The sequence below is a fragment of the Lissotriton helveticus genome, chromosome 2_1 (genome assembly GCF_964261635.1).
Source record: "Lissotriton helveticus chromosome 2_1, aLisHel1.1, whole genome shotgun sequence".
Taxonomy (NCBI): domain Eukaryota; kingdom Metazoa; phylum Chordata; class Amphibia; order Caudata; family Salamandridae; genus Lissotriton; species Lissotriton helveticus.
This window is the reverse complement of record NC_136059.1, coordinates 1,716,247,702-1,716,255,644: the sequence shown is the minus strand read 5'-3', so window position 1 is coordinate 1,716,255,644 and position 7,943 is coordinate 1,716,247,702. Positions and strand designations below refer to the sequence as shown.

The following is a 7,943-nucleotide window of genomic DNA, read 5'->3' as shown; positions in this document are numbered from 1 at the left end:
CATTGTGTCTTGGAATTGAGCAGCTGCATTTTGGGAGTCCAGCTTAAAAACCAGCTGAAGGTCATCAGCATAGTTGAATACAATTGCGTTCCTAGCCTTAAGTGAATGAATCAGGGTGCGGATGTACAGATTAAACAACAGTGGGGATAGGGATGAGCCCTGAGGGACTCCACATGAGGTAGTTAGGTTAGGGGCCGTATAGTTCCCAAGATATACCGCCTGCGTTCTACCTGTCAAAAAGGATTCTATCCACCCATAGGCTGTTCCCCGGATCCCGGCTTGTTTGACACAGTGCATTAGGATGTTGTGGTTGACCGTGTCGAACGCTGCCAACAGATACCCTTGTCAGCATTGGCTCTTAGTGTGTCCATCACTGCCAAAATTACCGATTCTGTAGAGTGGGCGGGCCGGAAGCCGGCTTGGTTTGGTTCAAGGCAGTAGGAGTTTTCAATGAACTTCGACAAGCATCTGGCCACATGGGCCTCCAATATCTTAGAAAGATAGGGGAAGAGCGAGATCGGGCGGTAGTTAGCAGCGACGGAAGGATCTGATCCTGGTTTCTTGAGCAGAGGGACTAAAATGGCCTTTTTAAAAGCAATAGGCACTTCCCCTTTGCTCAAAGATTCGATGAGAAGGGGTAAAAGACTGTATGGTAAGGCCGAGAAGACTTCCCTCAGAATAGTGGGGGGACAGCAGTCATTGGGAGAGCCCGACTTGACTCGAGACATTAGTTCAAGTAGGGTAACAGAATGGATTTTCATGAGTTGATCTAAAACAAATGGATTATCAGAGTTGGCCCCAGGGGATTCCTCCTGGGCTGCCAAAGGTATACTAGCCCTGATGGTCTCTATTTTCTCCACAAAGAAGCTGTTCAGTGCGTTACACCGCTCTTGTGTAGGAACCAAACAGGGAGTAATTCTGTCTTCGCTACTGAGGACATTAACAATCCTAAAGATTTCTTTAGATTTGTTGGAAAGAGCGAGTACCTTTATGTAGAAATAAGTGGTCTTTGCAGCCAATAAGGCATTCTTGTAGTCCCTGTGAGCAGTGACATAAAGTAATCTTTCGTCACTGGCATAGCTGCGCCTGCACTTCCTTTCTGACTGGCGTAGGAGTCGTTTTTGTGATTTCAGGCCCGCAGTGAACCATTTGTGAGCTACGGCCTGTCTCGCCCGGGAAAAATTGATGAGGGGGGCATGGATGTCACTAGCAGCTAATATCCAGTTAGAGATGCCCTTTTCCATAGAGTCGACATTAATATTAATGTCAGCAGAGGGAAGGGAGCTGGATAAAGTGGCCATAAAATCCTGGGTGGCGAGCGATTTCCAATTTCTGGTCATACCTCCTACAACCTTCGATGGATTAACCCTACTATTGAAAGTGACTGTGAATTCAATGAAGTGGTGATCCGACCAAATGCACGGAGAGATGAGCGGAGATGACAGTTCGACATCATATGACCATAATTGGTCTAGGATATGGACTTTTATGTGTGTGGGGGCCAAGATATGTTGGACCAAGTTTAAATTAGAAAGTGTCTCAGACAGTTCTGCCGACTGGGTCCCACCACCAACGTCGTTAAACCAGTAATTCAGATCTCCAATAAGCATAACTCTAGCGTGGTTCATGGCAAGATTAGCTATCTGTTCGCTAAGAGAAAGGGGAAAAGAGGGCATGGGCTGGGAATGGAAGTTGATAACCATATTCTCAACCTCGGGAAGGATCAATGAGTTCAATTTGTTGAACTCATGGCGTTTATTTATAATGGCAGCGACTTCCCCTCACGCCTTCCCTGCAGGCCTATTGACTGAAAGAATGTAATAATCAGCAGGAAGAGCAGCTAGGATGTCGAAGGTGGAATCAGGAGTGAGCCACGTCTCAGAAAGCAGCAAGATGTCTTGTTTCGCTGACGTGAACAATAAGAAAATGTCTAGTTGATGCCTCACCATCGAGCGGGTATTAAGATACATAACCCGCAGGGAAGTCGACTTTGGTTTTATAGGTGACTTCACTTGTCACTTGTTTGTTGATTTCTTTTCTGTTCCCTTTTCCTTTAGAGAATATTGTTTTTTCTTACTTCAGCATGGCTGAAGAGGAAGATTCTCAACATTTCAAAGATAATTTGAAGTCTTTTTATCAAAGATTCTGTACAAAAGGCTGTTTCTGTTTCTATGTTGGACATTTCTAAGAATTTGGAAGCTTTTTTGTCCAGGAGGTTTGCCTCTCGTGAAGGCTCTTCTATTAAAAGTAAAAAACGCCCAGCCCCTTCGGATTCCTTTAGGGCTTTTTCTATTAAACATGGTCCTTCTACCCGAGAGGTGTCTAAATCGGGACCTCCCTCTTCCCCTATAGTTATTTTCCATTTAAGGGATACTGATGATGATATTGCTATGGTTGATGACTCAGATGTTTTGAATGAATCAAATGACATTTCTATTCATGGGCCTCCAGGGAAAAGGCGTAAAATTTCTCCTGATGACTGTGGTGCATTTCACCCTGAGTCAATGATTTAGTGGACTACCTGGGGGAACCTATGTTCAATCCCTCTCCTATTTACCACCCTAACTCTACTGAATGGTTCCCTTCTGAACATGTGGCTGAATATGTTTATTTTTATTTAGGTGAGGCTCTCGATAGGTCCACAGGAAATAAACTTAAATCAGAGTGTCTCCGTCCTTCCCTTCCTAATAATATGACATACACCTGTTATTGATCCTAACATGCTGATGTTTTTTACCAAGTCTGGCAAAGATCCCAAAAAGGGAGTACATACAGCCTGGTCTAATTACCAGGATAGATTATTGGGATTGGTGCGTTCACTCACCAGAATTTTTGATCTGGCTGAAGAAGCCAAAATGGAAGGTACTACTGGGGACCCTGATACCCTATCTAATTGGGCCCAACGGGCTATTTGTATTTTGGGTAATGCTAATGCCCATGTTCAATTGGAGAGAAGGAAAAGCCTTTTACATAAGACTGATCCCAAATTAGTTCCTTTGACTTCTAAAGAAGAGGGTTCTTCTGCTAAAGGTCTTCTTTTTGACAACTCTTTTATTAATGAATTGGGTAATATATATACACTTATGCAACTATTGTTAAAGCCCAATCTTCTCTCAAGAAGATTTTTACTCCTCGGATTTTTGCCATGACTAGTGAAGGTCGGAGTCGCTTTGCTGGCCGCTCCTTCAACAGAGGATCCTTCAATCAGCAAGGTCAATCGGACTCCTATTCTGGATACAAACTCCAGTTCTATCCTCGACGTTCCAGAAGCTTCCAGTCCAGAGGATTCAGGAACAAAGGAGAACAGTACTTGGGGAAGTGTTTCTATTTCTGGCCTTCCTTCCATAGGGGGGCAGATTGGCTTTGTTTCTAGATTCTTGGATTTCTCTTTCCACAGATCCCTGGCTCATTCAGTCAGTTCAAGGTTATCTCATAGAGTATTATCACACTCCACTTCAACATTGCCTACCTCTTCCCCCGCAATTTTCCCTAGATCTGAACAATATCATTTGCAACGAGATTGCGTCTCTCCTTTCTAAACTGGCAATTCAACAAGGACCCTCAGCAACGTTTTTCTAGTTCATAAAAAGAATAGGAAGTTTTGTTTGGTCTTAAAGGATCTCAACAATTTTGTAGTTTATTAGCATTTCAAAATGGAAACCATCTTACATCTCAGAGACATTCTTATCCAGGGCGATTGGCTGGTCAGGCTTGATCTTCAGGACGCTTACCTAACAGTTTCTATTCATCATCCACTCAGGAAAGATCTCCAGTTTAAATGGGAAGATATTTTTTACCATTACAAGGTACTTCCTTTTGGCCTGTCCATGGCCCCTTGGTGTTTCACCAAGATCCTACGTCCAGCGGAGGCTTTTTTAAGAGCTCAAGGAATTTGTCTGATTATATACCTCGACGATATTCTTATCATGGGCCAAGACAGAACCCTTCCACTATTGCATCTTCAATTATGTCAAAATCTTCTATTTCAAGTAGGTTTTCTCGTGTATCTGCAGAAATCTGTCTTGGTGCCTTCACAACAGTTGGAGTTTCTTGGTTTTCCCATAGATGCCGCCTGTTCCATCCTCCAACTTCCATCTCACAAAGTTTCTCTTATAAAGAAGGAGATTCGTCATTCTCTCTCTCTTCCAGTATTTTCTCTCAGGTGTTTGGCCAGGTTAGGAAGCCTTCTGGCCTTGTCAATTCAACCCATATTTCTTGGTCTTCTTCATTATTGAGCCCTTCAGCAATTGAAAATTAATCATCTTCACAGGGGACTTGCCTATTCAGATCCCATTGCTCTCGACCAGGAGTCCAAGGAGGAACTTCTATGGTGGCTTAGACATCTAAACACCTGGAACAGAAGAACTATCCTAACAGTCCCCCCAGATCTATTATTAGAAAACGATGCAAGTCAGACAAGTTGGGGTGCAAAATGTGGCGAATTCTTGACTGGAGGCGTATGGTCTCAAAAGGAGTCCTTCTTACACATAAACAGTTTAGAGATGCTTGACGGTTTCTTTGCCATCCAGTCTTTCACCAAAAACAGAGTAAGTTGTACCATTCTTCTTCGCATGGTCAATCTGATCAAGGTCAGATATACCAATCATCTAGGAGGTACGAGGTAAAAGATTCTAGTGGATTTAGCCTGTCATCTTCGGGATTACTGCCTAAAACACAATCTTTCTGTTCGAGCAGTTTACCTTTGGGTTCAATCGTCTTTCTTTCATCCTTGGAGAAATGTCAATAGATCTTTTTGCTTCTCTGCTGAATTCACATCTTTCTTCCTTTTTCAGTTGGAGACCGGATCCTCAGGCCCTCGCCACTGATGCCTTTCTCCAACATTGGGCTCAGAATCTTCTGTATGCTTTTCATCCCTTTCTTGCAGGCAACGTTCTTCCCTTGTTTTAGTAACTCCCTTTTCGCAGGAACAGACATGGTATCCCTCTCTGTTGACAAGGTCCTTGAACTTTCCGGTTTTGATTCCTCCTTTCCTGGATCTTCTTCTCAACCCGTTGGGACCTCAGCACAACATGATCCTAGACGGATCCCTGATGTTGATTGCTTGGAGGATTTTGGGTCATCCTAGAGAACTGCAGGAATTTTGGAAGAAGCTATCAAATTCAAACAACAGTCATGGGCCCCTGGTACCTCTAGAGTCTATAAGTCCGCCTGGCTCTCCTGGTGTAGCTGGTGTTTGGCCAGGAATTCAGATCCCATTTCAGCAAATGTCATCTTAGTGGTTAATGTTTTAGCTAGCTTAGCTTCTCAAGGCAAAGCTTATCATACCATCAATACATATAGATCTGCTATTTCTACTGAACATCTATGTGTCCATGGGAGACCCATTGGTGAACATCCTTTAGTTTCTTGTCTATTAAAAGGAGTACAACATTATAAACCTCCTCTTCCTAAGTACAAATGCATATGGGATGTTAATTCAGTGCATACATTGTTTATTGATTGGCCAGAAAATGTTTCTCTTTCTCTCAAGCAGCTTTCTGCTAAACTTATTATACTTTTATGTTTTATTTCTTTGAAACATTTTTCTAATGTGAGAGCATTAGATGCAACCTATTTTTACCTCTCTTCTCTTGGTGTCTCTTTCCAAGTTCATAGACGAACTAAAACAAATCTATCCTGTATTCCTTATCCTTTTTTTCCTTCTCAACCTAAATAGTGTGTGGGTAATTGTTTGAAGACTTATGTTTCACGAACTGCAGATTTGAGGCTTCCTTTGACCCCTCAGTTACTTATATCTTTTCAAAGACCTCATAAACCTGTTTCCTCCCCTTCTTTACTTCGCTGGGTAAAATGAATTATGTCTCTCACTGGTATTGACATTTCTTCCTTTGGTGCCCATTCTGCCAGAGGAGCTATGGCTTCTCAGGCGTTTTGGGCTGGTGCTTCTTTACACGATATTCTCAAATCTGCAAATTGGTCAAATGTGAGTACATTTAGAACTTTTGACTGTAAACCAATTGTTCATGTTTCTGATTCTGTGATTGCAATGCTTTGAATTTGCATAATAGGAGCCTCCTTGTCTTTCAATAAAATTGAGATTATCCTAGCCTTGGTGTCAGAAAGGCTAGATTTTATTAAAGACGCGGAGGCAAGTATTATCCCACCTCTTTTTTTCTAACCCTCCGTTTATTTTGCAGTGCCGGCTCCTTCTACCAGCACCTCCTCTTAAACTGGATGGGCCTTCACCTGATTCAAAGAACTGCTCTTCAATCCTTGGATTTCTTCAACCGTGTTTTGGACATTTTTTTCAGATCTTTTTGATCTGTTTGTTGGACATTATTGTCCAACAAACAGATCAAAGTTCTTTATTCTTTTATCAGTTTTTCTTTGTTTTTGATTTATCTGTTTAACTTCTCGCCTCAAGAAAGGAGGACTTGTTGTTCGCAGTCAATATAATTATTGGTGTACTGAACATTTGATTGGTGGATGTATTTTGATGTCATTCTGTAGTTTTTACAATATTTCTCTGGGAAACGTAGTTCTTCTTGGCTGCTGTGAAAATAAAGCAAGAAGAGACTGCATAATACTCACCTCCGTGTCTTTAATAAAATCTAGCCTTTCTGACACCAAGGCTAGGAAAATCTCAATTGTACAACGTGTAACCAGGAAATTTAGGTTGGATTCTCGGCTTCCTCACTTGACCAAATTAAATAATTCTACAAAGTTCACTTTACTTCACTGTGACTCATTTGAATTGAGAGTATTACCGAAGGCCACTCTGAAAAAAATCACTTCAGAATAGGTGCTATAGAAAAACCTTCCTTTGATTTTAGTTTGATAGAAAATATTGACACTCCACGTACTACAACAATATTACCTACATGATAACATTCAGAAGCAGTAAAGAAGGTGCTTTTTCCTCCTGACTTGCTTTGAAATTGAGGAGATTTTAGCTAGACGAAAACTTAAACAAAGCCATGTTTTCTTAAAAGAAATTCCAGTCTCTCTCCTGAATCTGGTGTGTTGACATGTATGACATTCGTGATATAAACAGTGCCAATGAAAAACTGATTTCTGTTGGTTTTACTCATGCACAGTTGTCAGGGAGTAGTAGGTGAAGAGAGATTAATACTTTAAATCTATTAGTTTTAATTGATGCTAAAGCAGTGATAGGATTTATTACGCTATTCTGAAGCACAAGCATTAAAAAATAAACTATTTAGAATTTGGAAGATTTGAAAGAGTCTTTATCATGTTTTTACTGGACATTTGCTGTATCCTTAACATGGTGAGTTTTAGGTGGATTGTCTTGTTCTTTGGCTCTTAGACTTAACCTAGATGCCTAGCTCTGCTCTGGTGCAGCTCTCCTTACAAATTTTCTGGCAGGCCCACCCAAGTAAGATGACTCAGCCTACCCCCAAAATTGGGTATCCCCATGATCTGCAGTGGACTGACTAACACTCGGTTAGTTTAGGAATGGTAAGAGTGCCAGACCTCATCCTGTGGAGCCAACTTATTGCTGTTTTTTCCTATCACTGCAACACTGGAGTATCTTATATTGTCAAAGACTCAGGAGACATCTGAAACTTGTGCAGATTTTTGGACCATCATTGTTGCTTTGTTGAAGCTCTGGGGTCATCAATGATTTTTTTTTTTTTTGCAAAACGGAAAGTGGTAATAATGTTTCTATATGGTTAGATATTTTTTATTCTTTTACCTCTGCAATACCTTGCTCTTTTAAACTTCTTAACCTGTAAATTGTGCCTCGCTCTTCTTCTAAACAACTTTACATTGGAACAGTGTACATTTTACTTTAGATTGTGCCTTCCCAACATTTATTTGTGCCGCTAAACTCACCCGCTTGCCAATTCCCGCGTCCCGGTCCACCGCAGCTTGCCGTTTTGCATGGAGGGATCGGGAGGAGAGAAAGCGGAGATGGGGGTGGAGTCTAGCACTCACTTCCGGGTCAGGCAGCCTCAAAA

At 41.6% G+C, this 7,943-nt stretch overlaps 1 pseudogene; it reads left to right on the top strand.

Annotated features, from left to right (window-relative positions):
* The first annotated feature begins 2,720 nt into the window (after positions 1-2,720).
* LOC144820308 (uncharacterized) lies at positions 2,721-3,373 on the top strand (annotated as a pseudogene).
* Positions 3,374-7,943: the final 4,570 nt, after the last annotated feature.